The sequence below is a fragment of the Piliocolobus tephrosceles genome, chromosome 4 (assembly GCF_002776525.5).
Source record: "Piliocolobus tephrosceles isolate RC106 chromosome 4, ASM277652v3, whole genome shotgun sequence".
Lineage (NCBI taxonomy): Eukaryota > Metazoa > Chordata > Mammalia > Primates > Cercopithecidae > Piliocolobus > Piliocolobus tephrosceles.
The window spans coordinates 92,724,743-92,740,702 of record NC_045437.1 but is presented as its reverse complement, the minus strand read 5'-3'; the positions used below and the strand labels follow the sequence as shown (position 1 = coordinate 92,740,702).

Here is a 15,960-nt window from a genome sequence, read left to right as displayed (position 1 = left end):
GCCCTGTGGAAAACACATTATCAGTATAGCATCTCAAATGCTCCTCCCCTCTCCTCTGCAGTAAGTCCTATGACCCTCACCAAAGAGGAAACTGGGGGCTGGAGTGATTAAGTCACTCGCCTGCATTCTGTGGCTGGTGAGTGGCAGCCGAGGAACTGGGACTGGGTCTGCCTGGGACTGAAACCACGCTCTTGACCACCACACTATAATGCCCTCTGTGGGCCTCTACTTCAGGAAGCCCTTTTCCAGCACGTTCGCCTGAAATCACAGAATGGTAAGAACAAACGAGGGTTCCCCCCCAAAGGCTCGGGAAGGCCATTGGCATGCCTCATGACCACAAGGCTGAATGATTTCAATCTCTATGTCTGTCAATGCACCACCCCCCAACGGCATGCACAGATTTATAATGGGGGTTTTCCTCGTGTGTCGCCCCTGCTGGTATCAAACCAGAACCACCTCTATTTTATGTAGTGTTTCTCAACCATATTTTACTCATGTGCCTTTCTGATAAGTGCAAAATTTTTACTACTACCATCCCAAATGCTGGGATGGTCCCCAGGGATTTCTTTCCTCCCACTGTGATTTTTGCATTTCTCCATCTCAACCGCCATGGATTTTGCCATTGGAAAATTTCTCCATCTCACCTACCAATTCCCGTAGTTTGAATTACAAATGAAATCCCCTCCTTTATGTTCCACATATAAAATGTTCATGTAATATTAAATATCAGAATACACCCAGACATATTTAAAATATTAACGCCCCAGATGGCGTTGGCCCCAACCAATCAGAACTGCTGCTGGTCCTTGCTGCATGCTGGTGAACCGCAGCCTAGCATTGGCCCTGTGTATACTTCCAGAAGTCCTGCAATACTTCCTGGAGGCACCTCTCCCACCACCACAACTGGGAATCCTGAGCTAGGACCTAGTGTTTCTGCGAATGTTGCCATAGAATTCAACTAGGTGAGGAAGAAACAAAAATGCAGATTGCCTCATTCTCTTTCTCCTTTCTATTATGTAAACCTTCCTCCCAACCAATTATTTCAGCCTGGTGGGGCTGACCTTGCTCTCAGTACAAGGGATGGAATAATCCAAGAGGAGTAACAACAGCCAGCTGTGTCACTATGTGTCCGAATAATGCCCCATGTGCATTAAGTTACTATCAAGGGGCATCACCCTTTCCTCATCTCAAACTCCAGCTATGAGGATACCCAGCTGGAGTCTATACGGCAGCCACCCACTTGTTCCTCCTGAGGGTATTTCCATTGGTTTTTCAGATCATGAGGAAATGAGGCACCTAGTTTCATAATTCCTGAATGTTGACCCAGGCCTGGAAGAAGCCAACGCCCAACTGGAACATTACTGCTCTTACCTGTGTCAGAAGAGGAACAGGATGACATGGCAGGAATCTTAAAGTGCCTGCGACACTGCCTGTGAATCAGTACTCACGGGTCAGGGCCTTCAGGGTGATGTTGAAAGGCAGGGACACTGCTCAGCCCAGCAAAACAGCAGGGCCTAAAAGGGATGGGGACAGAGTTGGTGGGGAAGGAAAAAACAAATCAAGTGCATGTCAGACACCATCTGCTGATTCCCAAAACTAATAGGAAGGTCTTTGCAAGGACTGCCATTCTCTACTGGAAGATTCAGAGGAGGAAAAAAACAACTGTGCAACAAATGCTGTATTTTTGTTCACAAAAGATAAGGTATATTCAATTCAATCCAATTTTATGGAGACCCTCTGGGTGGGACTGCAGGGCATGGAAAGGTGCATTCTCTTTAGCCCTGCACTAATGCACAGAAGGGGAGCTTAGTCCAGAAATTTCTGGGATTCAGAGGAGGGAAAAAACTGAAATATCAACCCTTGAGATATTTTTAGTATCACCTCAAATCTCCAATGCCTTGGCTGGGGAAACCCCAAAGTTCCCCAATATTAACAATTCCCCAGGATTCCAACTCTCTGGGTCCTCTGACCTCAAGTTCCTGCGTCCCCCGCCGCCCCACCACAGGTACCTCTGAGTTCTCCAAAAGAAAACACTCACACAGAAGGGAAAGTCATGCTAGAAACTCCAATAACAGGAGACTGGTTGAATGTATGAGGGTACGTTCACAAAATGGAATCGTGAATAGCATTCTAAAAATGAGTTAGGGGTACATCTGCTCAAGGTCAATTGCAAAGTGACCAGGCCTGGGGTGGAACAGCAGCAGAAATGATACTGTTTTAAGAAAAAATACGTGAAGAAAAAAATCCCCAGAAGAAGACACGAGAAACTGGTAACAGCAGTTGCTTTTGGCGAGAGGAACTGAAGCTAGGGGTCAGGAATGAGAGGAACTACACATTTTTATAGGAGTTTTTGTAACAATAAATCAGAGTTACTTTAAAACATTTCCAAGAAGGAATTGAGGTAAGAGAAACCATCACATGTAAAAGTTGGGGAACCAGTTTCAACTTCACCAAAGATGCCCTAGAGGAGGAAAAATTTCCTTTTAGAACACCTGCTACCAGGATCTCCTCCCCTGGCTTTCCTGCATCACCCCTTTGGCTCTGTTGGGTTTTTTCATGCCATAAACCAGACTTTAATTCTACCCTCTTCTTCAAAGTCACTGGATGGAAACGCCCTCTCTCAATGATCTGCTTAAACCAACAAATCTATATAGGTCGTGTGAATCACTCCACTACCCTAGAGCATAAGAATTGCCACATTTCAGCTGGGCGCGGTGGCTCAGCCTGTAATCCCAGCACTTTGGGAGGCTGAGGCGGGTGGATCACGAGGTCAAGAGATCGACACCCTGGGCAACGTGGTAAAACCCTGTCTCTACTAAAAATACAAAAATTAGCTGGGTGTGGTGGCAGGTGCCTATAGTCCCAGCTACTCAGGAGGCTGAGGCAAGAGAATGGCGTGAACCCAGGAGGCGGAGATTGCAGTGAGCTGAGATTGAGCTACTGCACTCCAGCCTGGTAACACAGCGAGACTCCATCTCAAAAAAAAAAAAAAAAAAAAAAAAAAAAGAATTGCCACGTTTCTTAATTCCTCTAAAGAAAATTAAATCTGGCCCAGTCCCCAATCACCTTGCCTTCATCCCTCCCTTGGGAAGATCAAAGAAGTCTAGAGTCCTAGAGTTTCCACCATTCAGGAACATTGAGCAGGGGCCTTTAGTGCAGCATGGTAGCCAGTGAGCTGCTCATTGTCCAGGCCCCCAGGACAATGCCCCCATCTGCAGGCTCCTCTGGTGGCCCCCACCATCTCCAGGTCAGGCAAGATCCTTGGCCCTTTCACTTGGCCCCCAGTTCCTAAGACTCTGGGTCTCATCCCCAGGTATCTAGGGCCTCAGTTCACTCAGTTCACCTGAGATGTATATCTCAACTTGGGTGCTGGATGGTGAATGCCACAGAAGTCCCCACCACTCAAGACTGGCCACCCTCTCTGTGCTATCAGAGCCAGGCCACTCCCTTCTTCTCAAAGCCTGATTGCCATCCCCTACCTCTCTCCAGCTTATATTTCAAAACATCTCCATTCTAAAAAGCAAAAGAGCTTACATTTGTCCATTCCACACCCAGGACAAGGGAATCCAGAACTCAGAACACAAAGGCCTGTGTCTGTTCATGCCATAAGGGGGAAGAGGAAGTTACCTGCACAGCAAAGCAACTCCACTCAGGATTAACCCACCACTCTGCTACACCCTCCCCTCAGTAAATCTTTGTGCTTCGAGTGGCAGAAAATACTTTCCATAAATAAATGGGGATACACCCAAAGGGACGTGAGGGCTGTCGCTAGCCAGGGTCCCTGAGACTCAGTTTCCTGGATTGAAAGTCACAGGGGAGTAAATTTCATAGTGAAACAGCACCTCACAGAGCAGGTAAACTTCCCAAGACACGGCAGAGAAGCCTGTGTGCCAAGTGAATTTTCTGCCTCCCAGTAAAGACGGAAAAGACACCTTTGAGTGGGTTTTCCTCTGAGGAAGAAAGGTCTCTGGAAGGAGCGTAGGTCCAAGGGGACTCCTGGGGTTCCAATTTAATTGTTCCGGGTTGGGGCCCAGACAGGTATTTTTAAAGCTTCCCAGGAGACTCTCCTGTACAGACAGGTTGAAAGCTGGTTATGTAAAGGCCTACAGTATTGTGTTTCCTCTGTACCATGAGTTGGTTTCCCAACCCCAGTCTCCATTTTCGCATCGCCCAGCCTCACACCAACACCTGCTGTGTGTTCTCCAAGTTTCTATGTTCCTCACAGTCTCCAGGCCAACACATTGGATGCCAAAATCGCCTGCTAATGTTTAGAGCCTCTTCCCCTCCTGGCACCCCCTTGTGGTATCCCAGATGCTGAATGGAGGTCTCAGGAACCCTCACTTAGGCGTTAGAGGGAGCATGGCTAGTACTAGCCTAAACAGCTGAGACCCTTTTGCCTTGGTAGCCAGACGGGATGCAGAGGGCAGCCACAGAGTACCACAGCAGGCTTTGGGGACGCTGCAGAGTGGTGGCCCAGGGTTTCCACAGCTATGCCTTATGTCCCCATCTCCTCAGCTGGCAGGGCCTGGACTCCCTCTTCCATGCTGCCCTCCCCTCGTTGTGGAGATTCTCACCTCTCTTCTGTTCCTTCACCAGCTTCACTTGCTGTGAGGTCAATGACTTCCTTCCTGCTACCGAGACATGTGACTGGTTACTCTTGGAGCAGTGAAGGCCTGGGAAGGACATGGGGATCCATCAGGCTGGTTTAGATTAGCCTATGTGACTCTAGGTTGCCGTGTTGGTTCTACTGTAATGGACAGACCTGGTCCCATGGTTGGCTCCAAACCTCCCCAGTCAGTATCCTCTGCGTCAGTGTTTCCAACCCTCGTTGTAAAAAGTTACCTTTCCCAGATTTTTGATAGGGGATTCAGAAGACTGACTTGTTGCCACCACCCACCTCCCTCCACACGCCCCTTCCTCAGCTTGCCCTGTGCTTGAGTATTTTCAGCAATCCAGATAGAGCCAGGCAAGTAGGGATCTTACCTTGAGCAGAAGGACCTCAGAGGCTGCGTCGTGAAGACTTTCTATCTGGGGCTGAGACCAGCCGCTCTGGCAGCATCTTAGTGTGAGCCAAGAGTCAGATGTTCCTTCCCCATGGGATGATGGTGTCATTGTCAGAAAGCCCCCTCCATTTCTGATCATCTGCTGCTTCTGTCACACGCAGACTGGCTCTCGCCAGTGCCAACGCCTATTCCTGCATGTCAGTTATGGCACAGGGCCTGGGGACCATCTCATGCTCCAGCCCTTAGGCATCACCAGTCACACAGAGACAGCCTATTTTCTTCCTTCCTCCCCACTGCCATGTCACTGCTGAAGGGCAAAGACCTTTTGAGATGGACTTGCAAGCTCAGTCTCTCCACATTTCTCTGGTATTCCTCAAATCTGCAGAAGTAAGATACTTGGGTCTGCCACGACTACCAAACCCTCTCTCCCCTCTTTCCCAGAGTGGTCATGATTAGTAGACCTGGATGTGTTTCATGTTCGTATTAACTCCTGTCTGGTTCTCCAGTTTCCCATGAAGGCCTCAAAGAGTTGATTATGTACTTTTCATTTTTGTTGCTTACTGTTTCTCTTTATTTTCTTACATAAGTCATATAGGAATATATCCTGACTGTATAAGTTTCAAATAATATAGAAGCCTACAGAGAAAAGCTGAAAACCTGCACCATCCTCCTCCAGTTCATGCCTGCTCAAGGTCGCACTGCCCATGGCTGGCTGTGCCTCCTCCCAGTCCCATGTCTAGGCACCCACACTGCACAGAACACGCGTCTATGCATGTGTAATTTTTTATTTTTCATTTTTTAGATGTAGATATTACTTTGCAAAGTAACAAACTTAGTATGTTTTTCGCTTGGAAATGTTTCATGTTAGGATATACAGCTCTATCTCATTCATATATAACCATACACACATGTATATAATGCTTTCATACCCTAGATTGTTATATTCATAAAAAAGAGATTGTCCTACACACATGGTTCTGCACTTTGTTTTTGTTTTTTTGTGAGTGGTTTTTTTTGTTGTTGTTATTGTTTGTTTTCTTCTGGTTTTGTTTTGTTTTGAGATGGAGTCTCACTCTATCACCCAGGCTGGAGTGCAGTGCTGCGATCTCAGTTCACTGCAACTTCCACCTCCCAGATTCAAGTGATTCTCTTGCCTCAGCCTCCCAAGCAGCTGGGATTACAGGCACATGCCACCATACCCAGCTAAGTTTTGTGTTTTTGGTAGAGATGGGGTTTCACCATGTTGGCCAGGCTGATCTCGAACTCCTGACCTCAAATGATCCACCCACCTCGGTCCCCCAAAGTGTTGAGATTACAGGCATGAGCCACTGCACCCAGCCCACTTTGATTTTAGACACAGAATACTCAGCACATACATTCCTTCCTTGGTTTTATCAACAATTGCATCCTCTTTCATAATTTGGATGTGCCAAAAATATATTAGCCAGAAGCCCACTGGAGAACATTTTGTCACAAGTACACTTCTCATCTATCTGTGTGAGAGTCCTGTAATTGAACCTCATATTCTGCGGAGGAGTAATGAAATGTGAAAGCCGAAAGTTACTACACAGGGAAAAAGTGCTGGATGGAAAGGAATGGCAGAAAGGATTCTTGGATGAGGAAGGGCTAAGTGGCTGTTGTTTCCTCTTGATTCCTTTCCTAAACTTTCTGGTGATGTAGGTCAATGGTTATTATTAGCTCAGAGTTTTACCTTTCAGTTTCAGCTTTAGTTTTACCTCAAGCTCTTTTGACAAGTCATTCCAAGTGACAGTTCCAGCTACACATGAGCCCAGAGATTGTTTCTGGGTGGGACAAACTGTCCTTTCTAATTGAAGATGCTCTATCCCTAAGTGATTCATTTCCTTTGAGCATCTCAGCTCATGTTTAATTTCTTTGCAAACAGGTGTGTGAATGTAACTCTTCTGTATAAGGCAAGTATATACCCATACACCTGATATTAATAAACTATTGATTTCATGTTTGTTGCATTGCTAAATTGACAGCCTAGGCAATTTGTTTTCCTCCAGAAGTACTGCCTCCCTAATTAAATAGACTACATTTAATTATGGGGTCTTGTTCACCAAAATTATGTTTCCCAAAAGCTTGAAAGCATTTTTTAAAATCTTTTATTGTTTTGTTTCAGCATTTCTGACATTGCTACACAAATTCAGTCATGCAGCCCACCGAGTGCCTACTGAATTTCCTGTCACGCAGAGCCTGAATTTCCTGTCATTGAGCATAACCTTTTAAAAATATTATTGTTTTTTTAAACCCTGGCACTGAACCAGTTTTTCATCTTCATTTTGACTTAATGCCTCCCCACTCTGCTCTCTCATCTTCTTCTCCTGGCTCCACTCACTTCCTCTGTAGCCAGGAACCCACAGTTGGCTATTTCGGCCATGTGTGCAGAGTCTGGAATCCCTCGTCCCCTTGGGCATGCGCTGTGGCCAGTTAGCTTGCCCATCCTCAGCCTCAGCACCCTCCTTGTCTGTCCCCTCCCCGCCCCCATCCGGGGCACCCTCCAAAGGTGCACCTGTCTTCTCTGAGGTCAGCCCCACTGCCTGGCCCTCTGTCCCCTCCTCCAGTGCTGTTGGCGACTTTGCTCCATCAAGCATCCTCTTTTTCTCTCTCTGTCTCTCTCTCTCTCATATTTTCCCCCGTCAACTAGTTGCTTCCTCTACAAAAGCAAAAAATAAAACAAATCTAGTCAAAGTTCCCTTAAATGAAAGATGCTTTTTCTCAACACTGCTATTCCCTCAGGTTATTATTGTATCTCATACCCTTCTGCCACCGTTCTTTAAAGTCTAGTCCAAACTGGTTTCTCCACCTCCCTACATCCCAGTACCTACTTTAAATAAATAAAAAGATTAAACATACAAGTGAAAGTGCATATGGTAAATCGTCAATGAAGAAAGATGGAAAATAAAAACCCCTTCCTCATCTGACTGATGGGGAAATTATTAATTAATTAATAGAGTCATCAGTCCCTTTTTAGAAAAAATAATATATATTGATTTTATATATTGTATTGTGTATATGTATAACATATTATATATATTGTACATATACCCACACCTGCAAATATATATGTAATCTTCTAAATTTTACACATATGGAATCATACGCTGGTCTGACCTTTTTAAAAAAATTTAATAACATATCCTGGTACAAGAATCAAAAAATAGGGGTTGCCCCTAGTGAAAGGATCTGAACTGATGAGGAATGAGGTAAAAGAGCAACTTGCTGGAGGCGGCGGCGAGGCAGTCACTGGGCCAGGGTCCTGGGCCGCCGCGCTGCGCTCTCTGACAGCTCCTCACAGCTCTGCTCCAGGTTCCCGTGCAGGCAGCAGTGGGACATGGCGAACTCGGGCTGCAGGGACGTCCCGGGCCCGGATGAGGACAGTTTTCTGTACTTCGCCTACGGCAGCAACCTGCTGACGAGAGTATCCACCTCCGAAACCCCTCAGCGGCGTTCTTTTGTGTGGCCCGCCGGCAGATCGAGACCATCCAGGCCAACATGGTGAAACTCCGTCTCTACTACAAATACAAAACTTAGCTGGGCGAGGTGGCGCACACCTGTAATCCCAGTTACCCAGGAGGCTGAGGCAGGAGAACGGCTTGAATTTGGAAGGCAGAGGTTGCAGTGAGCCGAGATTGCGCCATGGCAGTTAAAGTTTCAACTCAAGAAGAAAGAGAACTAACCTGTCAAAGTTATCTGATGACAAATTATGAAGGTGCTCCTCTGTCTTCACAGTATAAAAAGATTATTTGCATGAGTGCAAAAAAAATGGTTTGCCACTGGAGTATCAAGAGAAGTTAAAAGCAATAGAACCAAATGACTATACAGGAAAGGTCTCGGAAGAAATTGAAAACATCATCAAAAAGGGGGAAACACAAACTCTTTAGAACATAAAGGAATATATCTAAGGATATTCTGTGTGCTAATATAAAATATTTTTAACACTTGAGAACAGAGATCTGGGGGATCTCCATGTTTGATTCATTTTCAACAGTGTTCTGAAGGAATATCTCACTTGGGTGACTCCTTGTTTTCAGACTATAAAAATAAACTGGGTTAGGAGTTAGACAATTTAAAAGGGGGATATGGGACCCTGAAATGTATGACAAATGAATGTGAGTTACCCTTCTGTAAACACTGAAAGCTCTTCTCTTGACTTGATCTTAAGTGTCTCCTTGCTTTGGTAAAGAATAGATATGTAGCTCGCTTGATGATGGTGCTGGTGAATTGCTCTGCTCTGTCTGAGATTTGTAAAAATCAGATTAATGAGAGTAATCTGCAGATAATTGATAATAACATTTTGAAAACTGGAAAGATGGTATACTGTTTTTAGAGGAATAAATATGTTTGTGGTTTTTTAAAAAAGAGCAACTTGCTTTGCACTGTATACTCTTTTGTATTATTAGGATTTTATACTATGTTTTTATGTTGCCTATTTAATAAGTCACTTAAAGTGATTTATATATCTTGAATATCTTTCCATATTAGCATGTACAGACAGAACTCATGATTTTGTGGATATGGGCAGACTATCTCTGGAAAGATACAGAAGGAATGAGGAAAAGCCTCCTGAGGAATGCCTTGCAGACTGACCCCAGGTCAGGTATACTTCCTGCATACCTTTCGTGCTGGTTTTTGGTTGCTTGTTATCACGTACAAATATTACACAAAACAGGCTTCAAAAGAACTAGTTATATAGATGTACCATGATTTGTATAATTAGTTCCCTATTCATGGATATTTAGGCCATTCTCAAGTTTTAAAGTTATTATTATTATCATTATTACAAACAGCGTCACAGGGAGAATCCTGTACATGCATCTGTAATACCATGGTGATGTTTCTTCTATCCCTGTCCCACACCCCTTTCCTCTGTTGTTAGCTGTACGCAGATCTAGTGATGGCACTTTCTGACTACTCATACTTGAATCTGGCGAGTTTTCCTTTGCAGGTGGTCTGGTGGGGAAGGCCAGGGTCAGGTTCCACTTTCTGGAATGCTCTCATGACCCAGGATGTAGGTAAGAGACTCCTTTAGGCAGAGGGCAGGCAGGTGGAAGGCTGTGTGCATCCCAGTGTCTCTTCTGTCTCCTGCCAACCGGATAGGCCAATTGTAGCATGCAACTTGTCTGGAAGTATCCTCATTTATCCTCACTTCCTCTGCCCCTCAGGACCAAACCGAGTGCAGAGTAGCTCCCATCACCCCTGTACCCACTCCTTCTGGGACAAATAATAGATTTGAGTTTTGCACCTCAGTGTGAACGTGTTGCCTTAAAGGGATAAATTTGGTTGTTTTTTTCTGAGCTATAAGGGTCCTGTCTCCATTTTTTTCATCCTCCCTGTTCCCTCTCACTGCTTTGGCATGCCTTCTGCCTATTTTGTAATATTTAGATGTGATAACAAGCAAACAAAAACCAGCACAAAAGATATGCAGGAAGTATATCTGGCCTGCGGTCAGTCTGCAAGTCATTCTTCAAGAGGCATATCCTCATTTCTTCTCTATCCTTCCAGAGATAGTCCGCCCATATCCACATATATGGAGCTGTGGGAAACTAACCTAAAATGTGGGAGGGGGGTTTTAACTGATCACAACTTACAACAGTGCTCTGTCCAATCTCCCATCCCTATGAGGGAGGCAGAAAATGAAGGGGTCCCATAGCTTTCTTCTCGCTTTTAGCTGTTAAAAATTCTAGTCTAATCTAGTCTAAAATTATGATCATACCTACTCAAACCACCCACCCCCATCATGACCTGGGGGCACCTGCAGTGGGCAAGCGGCATATCTGTCTCTTACTCCTGTCCCCTCACTTTTCCTCTTGGAGTAGAGAGGGATGAGTCATGATCAGGTTCAATGACAGCTTCTGCCCATCCTTTATCAAAGTTGGGGACTGGGAGAGGCAATGGGGAGGAAGGGTAACTGTCTCCTTACTGAACTTCCTGCGTTATGGTTCTTTCTCTGTGAATGCTCATGGCCTCACTGACCAACACTAACCATCTGAATATCTGGCACCCTAAAACAGGCTCTTTGAGGCTAGCAGGTAAGTTCTTCAGAGAAGCTCTCTCACACACATGGCTTCCCCAATGTGGCGGATCCAGCTGCAGGTTGACCTCTTCCAGCCCCTTCAACCTCTGCCTCTGTGTACACCCCACAGCCTCTTATGCTTGGGTCTCCTTGCCCAGTGACAGGAAACAAGACAACTCAAGAGTGTCACCTTCCATGGTGTCCACTTGCTCATGGGAGACTCACATGTCCCTTTCAAGCCAGACTCTGCCATTCTTCCCAAGGCTCTTTGCCCCTGCTTAGCAGGAACAGGGCAGATCAATGCATCAACTATACCTAAGCAGCTGACCAACTGGTAAATGAGACACCAGCCTCCTTTTCTTGCAAGTAAACTCCAATCTTTAATAATGTTTCTCTTGGGGCCCATTTCATGTGACTTGCAGCAGGGCGTGGTGGGAAAGGAAAAACTCCAACACTGGTTACTAGGCCAACTAGGGTGGGAAGATGGGGAGTGTGTGCTGATAGCTGCAAGGTCAGTTGTTTCATCTTTAAGAAAGCCCTGGAAAGGAATTCTGGCCTGTTGTTGTTGGTTTTCTATACAAGGTGCATTATTTATCCTTCATAGTCCTCAGCTTTGCCCTTCCAATTCTACTCTAATGAACAAGAAAGTCCCACTCGATATACCATTTTTTTTTAACATAAATGGTAGCTAGCATACTGATGTCACTGTGCTGCATCTTAATAACATATCTTAATAACATCTTAATCAATATCTTAATAACATCTTAGAGATATGTTATTTCATATCAACCAACTTAATTCTGCCTCTTAAAAAACATTTTAAAGTATTTCATTATATTGATATATTTCTAATTAATGCCCCTTCAAGGAGTATTTAAGTTGAACACTTGTCAATGTTTTATTTTTTTATTTACAACAAAAAGATATCCAGTTCATAGATTGTTTGGGGGTTGAATGTGTATAGACAAAAAGAATTATCCAGATAAAAGTTAGACTAGGAATAACATGATAACAGGAATGTCTCATTTTAGTTGTGGGGTGAGTTTAGGACAGGCCTAGTTAAGCACTGCCGAGCCTCTATCAGCTGTGTGGAGTAAGCCTAGCTTAGGAAGGAGCTGGTGCTCAGACAGGCCACCAGCTGGTAGAAACATCACAAATAGATTTCAAACAGAAATGCGCTCAGGTGTGTTTTCAGAAAAGCCTTGCAATGTGAATTTCAATTCACTTCTGTTTGGAACCACTCTTTTTCTTTCTCACAAGCAAGGCTGTGATTCTATCTCATATGATGTCTTGCACAAAGGTGCTGCCTCTCCCTGATTCTGGATCTGAGATCCTGAATGACACTATGACATGTTCCCTCTTACTTGAAAGTTGTGTGTGCCTTGGGTGCAGGCACACAGTTTCCCTGAGGAGTGGGCTCCCGCTCAGCATTCTTTTCATAGATGTGAATACCTGCCTGTTCCATGGAGGGGTTCAAGGGGAGGCTGGACAAGTGCCCAGTGGGAAAAATGCCATGGCATGGAGGCAAGCTCATGAGGGGGTTAGAGTAGATGGTCTTCGGGACTCCTTTCAGGCTTGTGTTATCCTTCCTTTAAGACCTTGGAATTTGCTCTGTAGAGCAGCAGAGAGAGCATCTGCTTTGGACCCAACACCTGAGCTTGAATCCCACATCTGCCTCTTCCTTGCTGGGAAGCCCGGGACAAAGTCTCCTAACCTTCCTCTGTCTGTTTTTTTACCTGCAAATGGCAGGTACTGATACCTACGGTAATGGGATATTTATTTGTTAAATAAATAGCATTTCGATAACCTCATTGAAAAACATTTAGGCCTGGAGTAGATAAAACCTCCTTCTCAACAGCACAAGCCCCACCTTTTATTTCAGCGTTTTCAGTTTTGTCTGTCTAAGCAAGATAAAGTTCCCATTGGTGGCTCACTGGTTCTAAGAAGTTTATGCTAGGAGTTGGCAATGAACGCAGTTGGTTGCCTACCCCACAACCATTTTTCTCTTCTTCCTTCCTAGGGAATTCCTGTTTGTTAAGGAATCTACTTCTCCCCATCAGAGCTCTCCCTTTAGAAGTCAAACCATTTCCAATCCAGCAATGGGCCTCATTTTCTCCAAAAGTGGTGGTCACTCCAGTCCTTTTGCTAGTCTCTGGGTCAGGAATTAGCCTGTGATGCAATTTAACCAATAACACAAGGTGAGGTTTCCTGTGGGAAACCTTTAGAATAACACTTTCCCATTTCCTCTGGACATGGTTGTTTGCAGAGACAGGGCAACAAGAGAGACTTTCCAAATGTATGGCAGAGCCTGTAGCGAGGCAGCCTGTAGTCCTGACCTTGGTTGAACTTCAAGTCCCTCAAGTTAGGAAGACTTTCCTTATTCTTCCAGTCAGTTTGGGATCCAAAATATCAACTTTTCAAAGTTGCTGTGATGATTAGAGATCATGCATATAAAGCTCTTAACACTGAGCCCAGCACACAGTAGGTACATAGTAAATGGTAGCTGTCAGTGTTACTGAGTTCAGTATCACACAGCCCCACACAGAGGTAGAAGGCAAGGAAACATCTGGCCAGAGAGACTGCAGTTAGAGCCAGAGTCAGTGACCCCCGCAGTCAAATCTGGAGAGGGCCAGAGAGAGCTTCCTAAAGAATTAGACTCTGAAAACAAGGCACGGCCCCAAACCAGAACCTTCATTGAGGTTGAAAAGGGCGGCTGGTACTAAGGCTCTCTCACCTGAGCCTCCACAGCAGCATGCCTAGAGGACCATGCAGGCAGCCATGCTTAGTGTAGCAGCCTTGAGGGCAGCTGGAGCAATGGCAGCCCACCACCCCCTGAACCACCCGTTTGTACCACTTCAAGCCTTGTGGAAGCCAAGACTGGTCCCAGGGTGAACACAGAGGGACCCTGAAAGTTTTGCCAGCTCCAAAGCATTCCTGTCACTCATTACAGCCTTTCTGTGATCTAACTGCATTTAGGTACTCACTGTGTGACTTGGAAGATGCGACACCGTCACTAATATATCAACCATTTGACTACAAATCTATCCATGTGTAAAGTATACCTGTTCCAGCTCCTCGGTGCCTGTGTGTGAAGTCCTCCCTCTGTAATGTGGTAAAGTTCCCCTGTTCTCTGCCTGCTCTCCAGAGTTGTCTCTCTCTCCTCTCCCCACTCAAACCCCAATGCTCTATTCATGTTCAATGTTCAGCACTGTTTATGTTGTTCTTCTTCTTCCTACTCCCTCTGCCTGAAATGCCCTTCCCTTCTTTGTACACTCACAAGCTTCTTCTTATCCCTCAAGATTCAGCCTGGCTCTCCTTTGATATGGGCCCTTTCCCCAGCCAACCTCCAGATGGGAATGACTACTCGCTTTGGTTAACCTAATGCCCATATACATTTCTGTTAACTAGAATACTTTCGAACAGTCCATTTTCCATGTTTATATCGCCCACTAAACTGTAAACTCCTAAGACCTGGGGCTGTATCATGGATGTTTGTGTTTGGCTGAGAGTAGTTGATTAATAAATGTCTGTTGGATGGATGGGATGGATGGATGGATAAGAACCAGTGTGGGCTGTGGTAATGCAGAGATAAAAGTCCTTTCCCTGCCCTCAAGGAACTCACTATAGGTCACAGAAAATTAATGCAAAGGAACAATGACATGTGATTTGTCACGGCGCAGTATGACACGTGAGCTCCATGGAGGGGCACCCATCCCATGGGGGAAAGAGGTGTGTGTTTTGGGGTACTTCTTAGAGGTGCTAACACACCATCCTGATCTGGATCCCTTTGGGCCGGCAGGAGTCAGCCACACAGAAACAAGAGGAAAGGCACCCTGGGCACAGGGAGCAACAGGTCCCAAGTGTGAGTGGCAGCAGTGAGGAAATGGCTCAGAGTCCACACAGTTGGAGCAAAGGAGAAATTGTTGCAGAACATCCCCCAGTTCAGGTAAAACTGGGCTCTTGTCACACGACCAGGAAAGATTGGGCTTGCGGACACATAGAAGGTTGAGGAAAATGGAGTTTATTGGATAAATAAACTCAGGGGGCAGAAAAGGAAAAAGGAAAAATAACTCTCAGCAAAGCAAGAGAGAGTCCTGATAGCAGGTTTCCCAGGTCACAGATTGAGTTCCAGGTCAGCACACAGGAACAGGAGAGGCCAGGCTCCTCCTCGCTGCAAACGGTACAAACTTCCCAAGGTTCCACTCCATCTTCCCAGTGCACAGGTGGACATTATTCAGAATCAGTCGGGAAAGGGCAGGCCTCATCTGGGACCAGCTGTCCAGTGTTTTGTCTTTGTTTCCGGTATTTTTTGAGATAGACTTTTGCTCTTATAGCCCAGGCAGGAGTGCAATGGCAAGATCTCGGCTCACTGCAACCTCTGCCTCCCGGGTTGAAGCAATTCTCCTGCCTCAGCCTCCCAAGTAGCTGGGATTACATGTCCCGACCTGCAGGACAGTCGACACGGACCCTGGAAGGGGGAGTGGGAATGGAGGAGACAAGAAAACACGAGAAATGGAGACAAGACAAATAGCCTGATCAAGTCTCGTTTAATGGTGGCGGTGCAATGCCTTATATAGGCTGGCAGGGGAAGAGGTTGGACCAGGGCGGTGACGGCGGGCCTGGTGTGCTCAAATTACAATCGCGCATGCGCCGTTAATTGGTATTTTTCCCGGGCACGGAATTGCGCCTGCGCTGTAGGCTGCATCCCTTCCTGGGCGCGAAAAAGTTTGCGCGGGTGCGGGAAAGGTTGGCGTGCGCGGGAACAGTTTAGGTGTGCGCGGGAAAAGTTGTTAATGAAGAACCCGGAAATGTGCCATCTTGTCTCCGCTTTGCAGAGATCAGGCAACAGAGGTCGGCTAATTCCGGGCCTCATGGCTCTGGACAATTACAGGCACCCGCCACCACGCCCAGGTAATTTTT

At 45.8% G+C, this 15,960-nt stretch overlaps 1 pseudogene; it reads left to right on the top strand.

Annotated features, from left to right (window-relative positions):
- The first annotated feature begins 8,358 nt into the window (after positions 1-8,358).
- On the top strand, positions 8,359-9,505 carry LOC111542630 (annotated as a pseudogene).
- The last annotated feature ends 6,455 nt before the right edge of the window (positions 9,506-15,960 follow it).